We start from the raw sequence: 14,749 nt of genomic DNA on the forward strand, positions 1-14,749 counted from the left end.
TGTGGTGTGGGAGGATGATTTACATATTCGGTAGATCTTAGCAGAGTTAGCTTTTTTTTTTTTTTTACAAACAGATAACCTCGTTATGTGCCAAAAGCCCTACTGTTATCCGTACTTCTTACATGTTCCTGTATATTTGTCCTAAATACTTCTTTACCTGCATTCTTGAGTTGGGTATTATTAATATTGAAGCTGACCTTTTCATATTTGCCCCAAATACAAATTTACAGTTTTGCATCCACGAGTAGGCCTACTATAATTAATTTGCCACTTCAGAGAGCTCAGCTGGATAATTTATTAAGAACTCTCTGAATTATCACTATTACTTTGGGTGTATCTGCTCTACGATTTTTTTTTTTTTCCGGCAATTTTTAACAAATTACAGCTCATAATTGTTTTTTCATTATTCTTCACTTTAATTAAAGTATGGGACACTGAACTGAACCTTGCAGCACTCCAGCTATAAAATTAATTTACTCCTGCTCTTTTCCTTTTATTTACAACATTGTTTATATTCACTCAATCTTCTATTCAACTTAGCACACTGTCATTGCCATTAGAGACTTTACGAATCTTCTGAAGTATTTGTGAGGAGCTTTATCAAATACTTCTGGAAATCAATCTAGTTTGCACATTTTATTCCATCGTATACATTAGTATCATATCTGAAAAATGTGACAAATAAGTGGTACCCAATAATCAACACAGTGAATTTCTGATGAGATTATTTTGTTTTAAATACAAAACTGGTTTATCTCCAAATATGGAGTCCAGCAACCTGCATGCTGTTGATGTTCAGCTTATTGGATGGTAATTTTCAGGGTGAACTTTGTTAGTTTTTTTCTTCATATATATATATATATATATATATATATATATATATATATATATATATATATATATATTGGAGTTACGTTTGCTAAGTTCCAGTGACTTGGTACAGTCCCAGTCCTTAACGATGTGTTGAATGTTGCTCTTAGCTGTTTCGATATTTCATTATTTTCGTTCTTTACAACTCATGCGAATAATATAAAACCTCGTTTTTTTTCCCCCCTTCTCTTAAGTTTTCTGTTTGGGAAATGTATTCTCATTGATCATCACACATGCAAGGGAAGACAAATGAATCAAACGTGAATTTTCTATGGTTTCCTGTAAGTCAAGAAACCATTTACAACTCTGAGTGGTAACCTTATAACCAAACCATACGTGCTCCTCATGTGTCAGCAAGTGGGTTGGTGGAGGGTTTGTGCCCCTCCCCGTAAAACAAATAACTCAAAGTCAAATGGCAGCCCCTTACGGGATTATGGCGTCTGGCAATAGATACATAGAAATACTGATGCAAACGAAACTTTTTTTTTTTTTTGGCCAATTCGTTTTCGTCGTTAGTATGCTCTCCATTTACTATAGTTGGCAGGTATTTTGTTGATGTTAATATTATTCTGCTTTTGTGTTTGATATCCTGATGCTAACATTATGTATTACAAAGTTTTCCTTGTTTTGCTTTATGAACCTTTTGGCAATAGCGAAGGCCGTGATAAATTTTTAATCCTCTATATTCCACTCTATATTCCAAATCATTATTGCGGCTTTGTAATTTGGAGGATAAAGTTTCATTAATCTCTCTCTCTCTCTCTCTCTCTCTCTCTACATATATATGTATATAGATAGACAGATAGATAGATAGATATAGATACAGATAGATAAATAGATAGATATAGATATATGTGCGTATGTATGTTTATCGCTATTCAACCACTTTTATTCAATAGTATTTGCAAGTTGTCGATTACACACTGGTACACATACCACAACAATTTTATCAAGGCAGCCATTCTGAAGATACAACTGTACGTCAGAATGAAGCTGAAAAGTAAAAAGCCATAAAAAGAGCGAGGCAGGCACACAAAGCACTCGGGAATGAATGAGAAATTTTAAGATGCGAATGGAAAACTAAAATGCCATTAGAAACGAAATAAACAAAATAGTAAAACATGTGAGCGATCAGAAAAACGTGTTATACATTCGCAACATAATAAAGATGTATAGAAGAGCAAGAAAAACAACAACTTAACACCCAATCCCATTTTCTCTCATATAAACAGGACCGTAGGGCCTGGGGCTTGGTTAATGTACTCACTTCCAACATTTAAGTCTACAGTGACCAATCTCACTTGCCCCCGTTGTTGCATTACGGGGGCAAGAAAACCCATGCAAGCTTCATCGGGCTGAAGCGCCTTGACCCACTAAAAACCACCAGGTGTCATTTGGTTATTAGGTTACAGCCCAACATAGGAAATGGTTTCCTGGGATAGAGGAAACTATTTCACTTGTCACTCATGTATTCACCAGGAGAGAGAGAGAGAGAGAGAGTAAACATTTAATAAATGTTCTAACACTCTCCCATTCAATCCGGTAATGTGTTTTCATTATATCTTGCTATTTACCCGTGATTATTTCTATCTGGAATATAATCCCTCAGTGATAGGTGCAATGACGTTTGCGTCTGACGTTGGCAGTTCCAAGTCCTAACTGAGTTTATGAATATCATCTACCGATAACAAAAACAAAATAAATAGTATCACAGTAACAAAATTGTGTTGTGGCTGACTAGGATCAATGTACTGTAGTCTACTGGTGGGTGTTTAATAATGTTTTATGCAGCGAGACGTCGCAGCATTTGACAGGGTAATTAGTGAGGCAGAATGGGACGGCGATTGATTTCATGGACTCAACGTTAAGCATAATTATGATAAAGAATATATAATGAAAATATAATTATGGTAATTTCTGTGAAGGAGAATGATACTTGTGACATATCTACAATTCATGACTAAATTGTTTCACTATGATGTCTTATTCAAGCCATCTGAACACTTTCAGCTTTCGAAATACTTTTTGAACTAGCAAAATGTGCAGGCTTATACTGGATTTGTTTGTGTAGCTAGATATTAGAACGTTTAACAGCGTTATTACTTTACGTGAAGTGGATGGTGTCAGCTAAAGTGAACTGGAAGCTACAGTATGATAATATTTTAAAAACAGAATTTGGAACGAGACAAGTTAATGTGATTTGGAAAGACATTTAAACCCATACATGCGCTATATCTAGTTTAGCCTGGGTACGTCATTTATATTAGACTTGTGCTTGTCCTTAAAAATTTGCGGGACACAATAATAGGCATTCCATCACAACATGTTTGTACCCTTATCATTTTTTAAGCCGTTATTGAGCCCAGAATGACCAATTCTAACTAAAAACTCGAAAGAAATTATGTTCGCAAATTTTAGGTGTCGCGAATTCCGGCAATTCAGCGCCATCGCGTCTTACACGATATCCATTTTTTTTTTTTCTGGCACTCCCTTGATTTACAACGACCTAATGAAAAAAGAAATAGGTCGACATCTACTACCACTCTCGTGAATGAAACGAACAAACGCACAGGCAGACATTTTCACATGTCGCAATTTCCGACAATTTTGCGCCACCATGTCGCAAACAATCGCAAAAATTATTATCTGGTATTTTTCTAACGTTCCCTGGACTCACCCAGGCCTAATCGAAATAGAATTAAGTTGATATCTATGACCGTTCTCGTGAAAGAAACGACAAGCGCACAGGCAGATATACAGAGATTGATTTTATTATTCAGATTCCTCTTCCTACAAGATTATTTCATTCATCTTACAGAGAAAACTGTTTAATGACGGATTTAATATAATCTATTTATAACCTCTCCAGTTCGAACACACTTTCCTAAGTTGAGTAACACTGTCTCGAAAGTGCAAACGTAAAATGGGCCAGGTCTTCACTGTAAATGGATTGGTGCATGGGAATTAAATGGTCTCTGCTAGTGAGATTAGATGGCACGGGGATTAAATATTCAAAACTATAAAGAGGATAATTAACATGACTAGGAAAGATATTTGCAGTAATCTTGCTAAGTGCTGCCATGCAAGGCTCCCAAAGACGAAATCATGCATGATAATTAGTATAAGGTACAGATTCTTAATTATACATTAGTGTCAGGTTCTGTAACCCCGCTGTTAGGCTATGCGATTTTTTCTTTTCCTCACTTGGGAGGCATTAACCCGGGGTTGTTTTTGCCTGACTTGCTTGTCTCACGGGCATATTCGCGCTCCGACAGACTCTCTAAAAATATTTGCCAAAAATCAGTTATTAGCCCTAGATTATTATAATTAAATATGCATATGGCACATACCTTCAGCTTTCTCCTGGGATGTTTGTTGAGCCTTCGTCGAATACCGTAGGACTTGTGGTGACCTCTGAAGTTGGGTAACGAAGTCTCCACTTTACACTTCCTGACAACCCGTAATATGATTACCACAGCCTGATATTATCACTAGAAACAATATTCTATGATTCTCAAATAGTTTGGAATCCATACTCCCCCCCAAAAAAAAAACTGTGAAAGCAATGAAAATTACGAGCGCATATGACCTCCCCACTTGTGATCGTTCGCCGCTGGTGTTCTGTCATTTATTATTCATAAAAACACTCACAGTTTATATTTCTATTACTATATAACACTTATATATATCTACAGTCTTTATCCATAAGTTTCCTTCAGTAATAGTTTATTATCACTGTAGGCATTCAATTTCTCTTTCAGTAAAATACGTAGCATTCACTTTCTCGTCCTGTATACTAGCATTGAGAGTGAATCTGTCACTTTCATAACTCATAGTATTCATACATGCTAGTGTGAAACTTTCACTCTCATTACTCCTAGTATATATACTCGTATTCTTATATTACTACTCATTTACATTTATATTTACATTCTCTATTTTATTTACATTATTTACATTTCTATTTTATTTACACTGTGTTATGCAGTCACTTGCAGTCACTTATAAAACTATTTTCCACTGTTCACTTATATTTACATTCACTGCTTTCACTTGCTGTTTACACATTATTTACACATTATTTACATTTCCACTTGCACTGTTTTACTCACAAGATAGACCGTAGTCACTGTCTATCATTTCCATTGACAAATTAACCAGTTCACGTTCCACAGCAGTGACTTAGCCTTTTACCTCTTTCCACACGAGGTTTAGTAGGGGGTAGAGGTCACAGGGCCCTTTGCATGGGGCTAAAAAGCGGCGGAATTGGGCAGGCGCGAATCCGACGTGCTCTCACCTTGAAAGACGACAGTAAACTGAATAGAGTGTGGTGGCCTGCCTAGGGGAGCTACCAATGTCAGTGGGGTGACAGCTGCTAATATATATGCTATGAAATGATTGGCAGGAAATCTAGACAATACATAATAAATTAGGTAGTTCCAAGTGAATGTAAATATCACTTAGGCTTCTCCCTTCCTTTCTTATAAATATTTTTATTACGAGAATAGATTATACGGCATATTTCAAGGGGAAAAAAACAGCGAAAATTAGCAAACGGGTGCACATGAGGTGTTGTCAGGGGATAATTTGCCAGTTCCAGGTGTATGGCACTATCACTTACCTTATTTCTTTCTTGTATATATTATTTGGTATAAGAATAGGGCATAGGGCTTATTTCAATGGATGAAATCAGTGGAAAATTCCAAGGAAGGTTTACTTAGCGTAGCAAGGCCGGACAGGCAAGAGGAGAGGGTAATGGAGGGGAGGTAGGGAGGGGAGTCAAGAATGGGGAGAAATGGCTAAATTGTCAACAATGGATGGGAGTACAGATGAGATTAGGAGTGCCGACTAGTGTTGGACATTGGCAGCACTGATAGATGATACAAGCCACCACTTGAAAGCCTGGGCGAATTCAAAATAACACAGAATCACAAAAGTGACGCCCCCTGGTATGATCCCTTGCTCCCAAGCATCACGAAAGTGATGCCCCGCAGTTAAGGGGTTAAGGTGCAAATTAATCCTTTAGCATGTGAAGAATCAACTGTGTGTGTGTGTGTGTGTGTGTGTGTGTGTGTGTGTAAAGAAAATTACTTATATTGGTGCTCAATGGACTTGCGCGACAGGTGTCGGCGGGTTTCGGTCGCTGGCCGACTGGCTGGTTATGCATTCTTATAGCAGATTCCCTACAGACTGCACTTGGCCTTCATTGGTTGCTGAATTCTGTGGGACGACCTGATCATGATGGAATAGATGAACTAACAGATGAAAAATTCTCCTTCTTGATCATCTGCCTAAGGCAAATGACTTGGTCATTATTTTCTGAAGTTCAAATATAGCATAACCAGCACAACCTGAAGGCATTGTATACATTTCACGGTTAGCACAACCTGTTCAGCCCAGGGAAATCACAAAGTTGTGTTCTTTCCATTGCTAGATGATATTTTATTTTTTCAGTTCTGGTGCCACCATACACCATTCGTAGTGAAGAGATGAATGAAGGATGCATTTAATCCCCACAGTTCGAAAAGTCTGTACTAAGCTGAAAGGAAATTGTCTGGTGGTGGCAAAAAATTGTTAATGACGTCAGTGTACTGAAGAAGTTAATACCAATGTGCCACACCTTGAAATTAATGTTTGCACAGTGAAATCTATAGTAACCACTATACTGCTGGTAAAACTATGAACTCCATCAGCTCGAACTGACGCTGGTAATTACCGTTGAGTTCCTTATAAATTTCAGAACATACTCGTATCACTTACAAACTTAAAATCATTCATCTAGATGCCAACAACATCCTTACAGACTGGCAATATTGTTCACGGGCAAACCAATTATGCAAAATCGCAGTTTATAGATATAACGCGACTCACTGACCAGTATGTTGTTAAACGAGTTGTCCCCAAAGCCTTTGACAAAGTCTTTCACAAAAGACTGACACAAAAAGTACAGCACTATGACCCTACGGGACTTACAATTCAATGGCATACTTGTTTTCTCTCAGACACTTCTAAAATATCTTTTGAAGGCACCATCTCCAAGTCTATCCCTCTTTCTTCCGATGTTCCCCACAGAACCATTCTTGCCCCCCTTCTTTTCCCATTTCATATAATTGATCTTGTATTATCATTTTCAAACTCTATTCCTAAACTCTTTGTAGGTAGTCACTTATACACATCATTCATGACTTGCGATTGTAGTCCTGTCCAACATGACCTACAGTAGACACAACAGAACAATGGTAACACACTTAGCAGATATCCTTCTGGCAGATAAATGTAAACTGCTCGGATTCTCCCACTCCCATTCATCTGTTCATTTCATGTCCTTCCTTCAGGCACCAGCACTGTCATCAGTCACATTCTACAAAAGCTTCGGTGCCAGTCTCTCCACTAATATTAAAGTCACCACTCATATACATCAAATCGTTTCTGAAGCAAATCATACACTGGTACATAAGGGGAAACTTAAACTGTACATGAGACATTAAACAATAGATTACAACATACATATTCGTCCAAGACTGGAGTACTGTGTTAATGTGTGAGATCCACACACACGACTTAAAAGTACAAGAAGCCTCATATCCCACTGAAAAAACGAAATCGCTTTGATCCACTTCATACCCACACACAAAAAGTTATGACTCCATTACCGTATAATATCACAAACATTAATACTGGGTAACAAACAAAAATATTTACATAATACATATACCAGTAATACTCTTAACACAGACCCAAAACTGCTTTAAAAATACAGAAGCTTACACGCACTACTTCTTTCCACGACCACGCAATGACAGGATAGCTCAATAATTTATACATTATATACAAAACACATACCACATCACCAAACAAATACACACGCATATAAACACATGAATTCTCTTAGCTATCTCCTTCCATGATTCAACTTCGAGAACCTTACTCAACTCCACCAACAACCAGTTCCTTTTATATGCCTGGCATGCGCATTATCACGCACTTCACTTTACGGATCGAGATCGATATTCTGATTAGCACTAGACGATTCTATTTATTTTGGGCAAGACCTCCCTGGCTCTAGGGGTTAAAAACTTTTTCAATAGCTCCCTGTAGCCCGGGCACATCAGTTTTATTATTGTTTCCCAATACCTGTACCTTACTCGATGCTCCTGTGATAGTAGTACTCCATTCTCTTATTTCCTATCTCTCCTCCTCCACTTTCCTACATCTCCTTCACACTTTGCCACTCTCCTACCTTGTAATCACCTTTATTTCTACTTTCTTACCTCTTCCTCACATTTCTCCACTTCCTTTCCATCCATGCTACGTACTGTCACTTCTCTGTTCCTCTCCCTTTTCTGTGTAGTTTTCAGCATGAGCTTCTTTCCACTCTGCTGTCTGTTTTTTTCCTTTAACAATAGCGTTGGTTCACTAAGTAAATTACTCTTTTGACACGACGGGTGACTTGAGCGAACAAAGCCTTCTTTATTAACCGGCTCAAGATCAGAACAAAAATACTCTATTTCAGCTAAAACCATACAAATGTATTCACTTGAGAGTGAGTTAAACAGCGTTAATTTTTAATACCTGTCTTTTTATATAGACTCTCCGGGAATACTAAACGTGGAAGGAAACGTCCGCTGGCAACTATATGGGTAGTGAGAGGATTTTGCTTAACATTTAATCCGTTGCATTTTTCACTTTTATCTCCTGGCTAACATCCCCAGGCTGCGAAAAGTTTGTTATGCTTCTCTGTTCCTAGATGGTTTTATGGCATGATATTTCAGGTAAAAGTGACGGACGTGCCCTTCTTCAAGTAGACGCAGTAGAATACTAGGGAGGAATGCAACGGAAGTGGGGCTGGCCAACTTTAGTCCTTGCCATAATGATGCAACGGATTCAGTGGAAAAGAAGGGTGGAAAGCAACTGACATATCTCTAGGTACGAAGTGGATGCTGTGGAATAGTTGGCCAACTTGTGTCCTTGACTCTACCAGTACATCTATAGGAGGATGTTGGTTCGGCTCCTCTGGATCTATCCAGAACCAAGGACACTATAAAATATTCACTCCACCTCATACATATTCCACACTTTTACACCACCACTACCATCCTTGCCCCTCCCTGCTCCTTCCCCTACACTCTCCCCTTCACCAACTCATCTTTTCTCTTCCTCCACTATATCCACTCTCTCCTCTCCTTCCTTCTACTAGCTCCAGCTTCTTTTCTTTTCCTTATGCTGTCTTGTCTTCTATCCTCTTCCCCCCCTCTCTCTCTCTCTCTCTCTCTCTCTCTCTCTCTCCCCTCGTCCCTCTATTCTTACAACATTCCCTCTTTTCTTTCTTCCCTCCACTCTTTACCTTCCCTCTTTACTTTTCTCCCTCCATTCCTCATACTTCCCCCCCCCTCCATTCCTCACCTTTCCTCTTCTCTCCACTCTACAACTTCCCTCTTCCATTTACTCTCGCCACGTTTCCTCCACTCCCCTCAGCTTCTCCTTTTCCTCTCACCACTCCACTTTCTACTTTCATTCTTTCACCTCCTCATTCCACTCTCCAAATTCTCTAACCTTTCCTTACTATAATTAGACACTTTCCTAGGGTCTCTCCACTATCTCTTCATCATTTCTCTTTCTTCTCCTCTCTCCATCTCTGATTCATCTTTTCTCACTCTTTCCTCTCCACCTTTCCTCCTTCTTCCCTTTCCTCTCCACTGTTTCCTCTCTTCTCTCTCTCTCTCTCTCTCTGCTTTCCTCTTCTTTCAACCCCAGTTCAGCTTAACCCTCTGAACACTGTGATGTCTATTAAGTTTACTTCTTCAACGCACCCAGATGCAGTTTTATTTTTAGTTTGGAACTCTTCTCTCAGTGAAGGGGACGGACGTAAATTTCATTAAACTCCCCTACAAGAAATGATCTCCCCAAAGCTATGTGGAAACACTAATCATAAAAATAGGTCTTGTGATTGAAACGGTAAGCATTTCAGTATGATACTGTCTTTAGGGCTCGTTGCTGCTACCTCCGTCAATTGTATTCTGCTTAACGGATGCATCTTGTTTAGTTATAAGAATGACTATAATGTAACTTCTGATCGAATACTCTTCTAAGACGAAAAAAAATTCGTGATCACTGCAAGAATACAATATAGAGGCCTTCCTAGGATTGGACTTGTTAAATCATTATGCCAGTGACTAAGATAATATATTTTTCGCATTATTCTGGTTACGTACAGACGATTATATTCCGGCTATGTAAAAAGCTATTTAGAAACGTTTGTGAACAGCATGGCAATAATGAGTATGAAATCCTTGGCTGGAACTGGGTTGATTCCTTCACTACGAGATATTATCCACTACGTTTAATAAAATCATCTGGTGGAAAGACTACATGCACAATTTTATACTGCGCCATCGTACAGAAGTAAATATACACTTTAACGGAGTTTCTTTCTATCCCTTTCACTACAAGTGTGTCCAAGAACTTAAGCAAAACTCATTTCACTAAGGCAAAAGCATGATGTATCATCTTAATGAAGAAAATGAGTCAATATGGACGCTGCATGGATCTCCTATAAATCCGGGCAAAGTCTTTTGACGACAGGAAGAGTATAACCTACAGCTGTTCAAGTCTAACTGCTACAGATATTTTATGCACAGAAAACACCAATAATCTGGTGTATGGATTAGTTTTTTTTATTCATTTGTTTTTCCCTCCACTGTCCCGTTATTCATTCATTGCCAGACGCCATGTATCCCACACGGGGTGGCCAAGGGCTTAGAGTTGTTTTACAGGGAGGGGCACTAACCCTCCACCAACCCCACTTGACACATAGGGATGCCAACAGCATCTGGTGTTCCCAGGCGGTCACCCATCCAAGTACTTACCAGACCCAACGTTGCTTAACTTCGCTGATCGGACGGGAAGCGGTGTACTCAACGTGAAAATTTTATTTATTTATATATATACACGATATTATGGAAAACAATAATTATCCTCTTCAGAATGATGGCCTAATATTTATTCCATGCTTGCTACTGCTAGACAATTTTATTTACATTGAGAAGAGTCGTCTATTAGTAACGAATCTAAATCAAAAGAAGTCTATGAAGGCTATATCTTAAACCCTCTATTTCAGGTCACTCCTGAGATGATTTAAAGAGTTAGTATGTAATAAGAAAAATATAGAAAATAAGTCGTCGAATTCAATGAGTTTTCAACTACCGCATTAGGAGAGTTATAGGAAAATCATATAACCCATCAGTTGAGTAGGTATCCTTTCTGGTGAATATACCACAATACCTAATTACGACGTGGCAGCCTAAAATATTAGCTCCTTCACTACGCTAAAATCAGTATCTGTCCATAGCCAAACGCCTTAATTTCGAAAGTGGCAAACTGATGTGTTTTTCGTTTTCCTCAGGCTAAATTCAGACAGGTTCATTCAGCTGTGGGGAGACATTTGAATCGGAAGGGTTAGGCTACATTCATACTTCATTAACACTCCAGTTTGGTCTCTCATAAGTTGTATTAAATCGACTAATTACTGCAAGAATTATGTATAAAGATATTATTCAGACCAAATGGTTTAACTGATCCTTAGTAGATTCAGAATGGGGAAAATAATCCGTGCTTCACATTATTAGCTAACGCCCTCCAGTAATTTTTAAATCAATTGACGTCATATACTATAATAGTTCGTCCACTTCAAGTTGGAGAAAATTTTCGTCCTTCTAAAGCATATTATCCGTTGGTCACCGGCAGAATAAAATATTACTCCATTTCTAAACCCCTTACATAGGAATTCTTCGTGACTAGCACAATAATCTAATGTTAATCTCTCGTTGCAGCTCATCATTCAAGAAAAAAAGATGCTTTTTAGACAGGACACGCGACCTACTGATTCGTGCACCCCTCGGGCCAGTCAGAAATGAAACGAACGTCTACCATGCAACATTCTGCATTATCCGATTGCAAAAGGCCACTGCATACTCGGGAAGATGCGAGTGGCCCGAGTCATGGACAATTTTCTCCAATTCCAGCGGCAATTTGAATAATATTCATGGGCGAGTCACCATACATTGGACAAAACTAAGTATTATCAAGATTTACACATTGTACTCAGATTCATTATGCCACCGACAAGTCATCATCACTGAATCCTACAAATTGATAGCGTGTTGTAAGTCGATTCTTCGTCAATCGAACTTAAAAGGTTATGAGGAGCCCTCATGCAGAGTACCGGATAAATAATACTATATCTAATTCGTAAAGTTTAAAAAGTTTTTCCTCAGCTGAAAACTGTCTGGTAAATTAGGGAGAAAACTAAGAAATGTCTCAATGTACTGTACAAATTATAAGTGCCACGTGTTAAAAATCAAAATCTTTTCATGAAGGATGGTTTCGGTCACAGAAACCATACAAAATAAAATTATGGTCCTAATGCACATAATCATCGTCCCTGACGACGGCGACGACGACGATGACGATGTTGATCATAATCCATTTTTCGCCCGAACTAAATACACTACAAGATCGATTACGTGAGGGGGAAGGGAGACACTCTTCTCCTTCCAATATATAAAGCGTCTTAGTAATATCAGCAGAATCGATGGCTATATTGATTGATAAGCCGATGAAGCAAAGAAGTGATGAAATATTACAGTGCGTGGGTAGAGAGAGATAGGTCATTTGGATGACAGAGAGAGAGAGAGAGAGAGAGAGAGAGAGAGAGCAAGTAATCTATATTATAATGATCTGGTTTCTCTATGCTTGTCTGTTTGTTACCGTAACACTGCAAAAAGGGCGCAACGTAGCGCAATTTATGTTACAGCAAGGTACCGTTAAAATGCTCTAATTTGAAGAATAAAACAATTTCCAGTCCAATCGGGCCACCGTTCCCTAGCTGTGACTCATTCCTGGCCTTTTTCTTCAATATTAGTATTGCTTTTAGTGATGAATTCATCCACGGTCCGGCACTGAAACTGCCGGCATAACAGAAGAGAGAAGAATGACGTGTTTGTTGTATTATCACTCTCTCGCCTCTCCCTCCTCCCTCCTTATACTTCTAAAATTGTAAGCTATAATTCTGTAGGATAACTTATTATAATAGCAAACACTACTACAGTACCTCGCCTCTCTCTCTCTCTCTCTCTCTCTCTCTCCTCAACGAGTGTCCCAGCATGCTAAAAGTAAGGGAAACTTCCACACACTGTCTCGCTCACGGCATGAGTAATTCAAATTTCTGTTACCTTTCAACTAAAAACAGGAACTGACATCGTGCGGAGGCCAGCATAGGCGGCCTTTAAGCGAGTATAAAAGAAAAATGATTCTCTCTCTCTCTCTCTCTCTCTCTCTCTCTCTCTCTCTCTCTCTCTCTCTCTCTCTTAAATGCATAATATACAGCTTCACTCCCCACCGCACCAAAGCTATGAAACACAACAGAGAAATACAGTATAAAAGAACATTTTGTCTTCTGTTGTTTCCTTCCCAATATAACAATGGGCCTGCAAGAGGTAGACCAGTGTGTTAATCCATCATGAGAGAGAGAGAGAGAGAGAGAGAGAGAGAGAGAGAGAGAGAGAGAGAGAGAGAGAGAGAGAGAGAGAGAGAGTATATACATCTAATAAATGTTATAACGCTTTCCCTTTCAATTCTGTATTGTGTTTTCATTATATCTTGCTATTTACCTAGTGATTATTTCTATCATTAACATATCAGTCAGTGATAGATGCAATGACGGTTACAGTTCCATGTCCTACCTGAGTTTATGAATATCATCTAGGCTACAGATAACAAAAACAAAATAAATACCTCCCGGGGTTGAAGGTATTATCATAGTAACTAAATGGTATTGTGGCTGACTAGGATCAATGTACTGTAGTCTATTGGTGGGTGTTTAATGGTGTTTTGTGTGGAGAGACGTCGCGGGGTTTGACAGGGTAATTACTAAGGCAGAATGGGATGGCGATTGATTTCATGAACTCAACGTTTGTATAATTATGATAAACAATATATGAAGGAAATAAAATTATTGTAATTTATGTAAAGGAGGATAATACTTGTAGCATATCTATAATTCATGACTAACTTAACTGTTTCACAACAATGATGTCCATCTTATTCAAGCCATTTGAACACTCTCAGCTTCCGAAATACTTTATGAACTAGCAAGATGTACAGGCTTATAATGAATTTCTTTGTGTAGCTAGATGTTAGAACGTTAAACAGTGTTATTACTTTAAGTGAAATGGATGGTGTCAGCTAAAGTGGACTAGAAGCTGTGATAATATTTTTAAATAGAATTTGGAACGAGACCAGCTAATGTGATTTGGAAAGACATTTAAACCCATATATACGGTATATCTAGTTTAGTCCGAGTACGTCATTTATATCAGACTAGTGCTTGCCCTAAAAAAAATTGTGGGACAAACGAATGGTTCTTCCATCACAAATTGTTTGCAAGTATCATTAACTTTTTTTTAGCCGTTATTGACTCCAGAATGACCAATTGACTAAAAACTCGAAAGAAAGTATTACCGCAAAATTTTCGCGTGTTGCAAATTCCGACAATTTAGTGCCATCGCGCCGTGCACGATGGCCATTTTTTTTCTGGCACTCCCTGGGTTTACAACGACCTAATGCAAAGAGAATTAGGTCGACACCTATTACCATTCTCGTGAAAGAAACGAACAAATGCAGAGGCAGACATTTTTGCATGTCGCAATTTCCAACAATTTTGCGTCGCCACGTTGCAAACGATCACAGAAATTTATATTTGGTATTTTTCTAACGCTCCCTTGACTCACCCCGACCTAATCGAAATAGAATTAGGTCGATATCTATTACCGTTCTCGTGAAAGAGACGACAAACGCACAGGCAGACACACACATGCAGAGC

General features: G+C 38.5%; 1 protein-coding gene and 1 pseudogene across 1 annotated transcript in view; both read right to left on the bottom strand.

The window, feature by feature from the left end:
• The window catches only part of LOC145406391 (uncharacterized), a 202,826-nt gene that overhangs the window by 12,574 nt on the left and 175,503 nt on the right, over window positions 1-14,749 (bottom strand). The gene's annotated exons all lie outside the window — the stretch shown is intronic.
• LOC145406501 (5S ribosomal RNA) lies at window positions 10,688-10,806 on the bottom strand (annotated as a pseudogene).

This window comes from Coenobita brevimanus, chromosome 70, assembly GCF_032717465.1.
Source record: "Coenobita brevimanus isolate Jiangsu-jjx chromosome 70, ASM3271746v2, whole genome shotgun sequence".
Classification (NCBI taxonomy): Eukaryota; Metazoa; Arthropoda; class Malacostraca; order Decapoda; family Coenobitidae; genus Coenobita; species Coenobita brevimanus.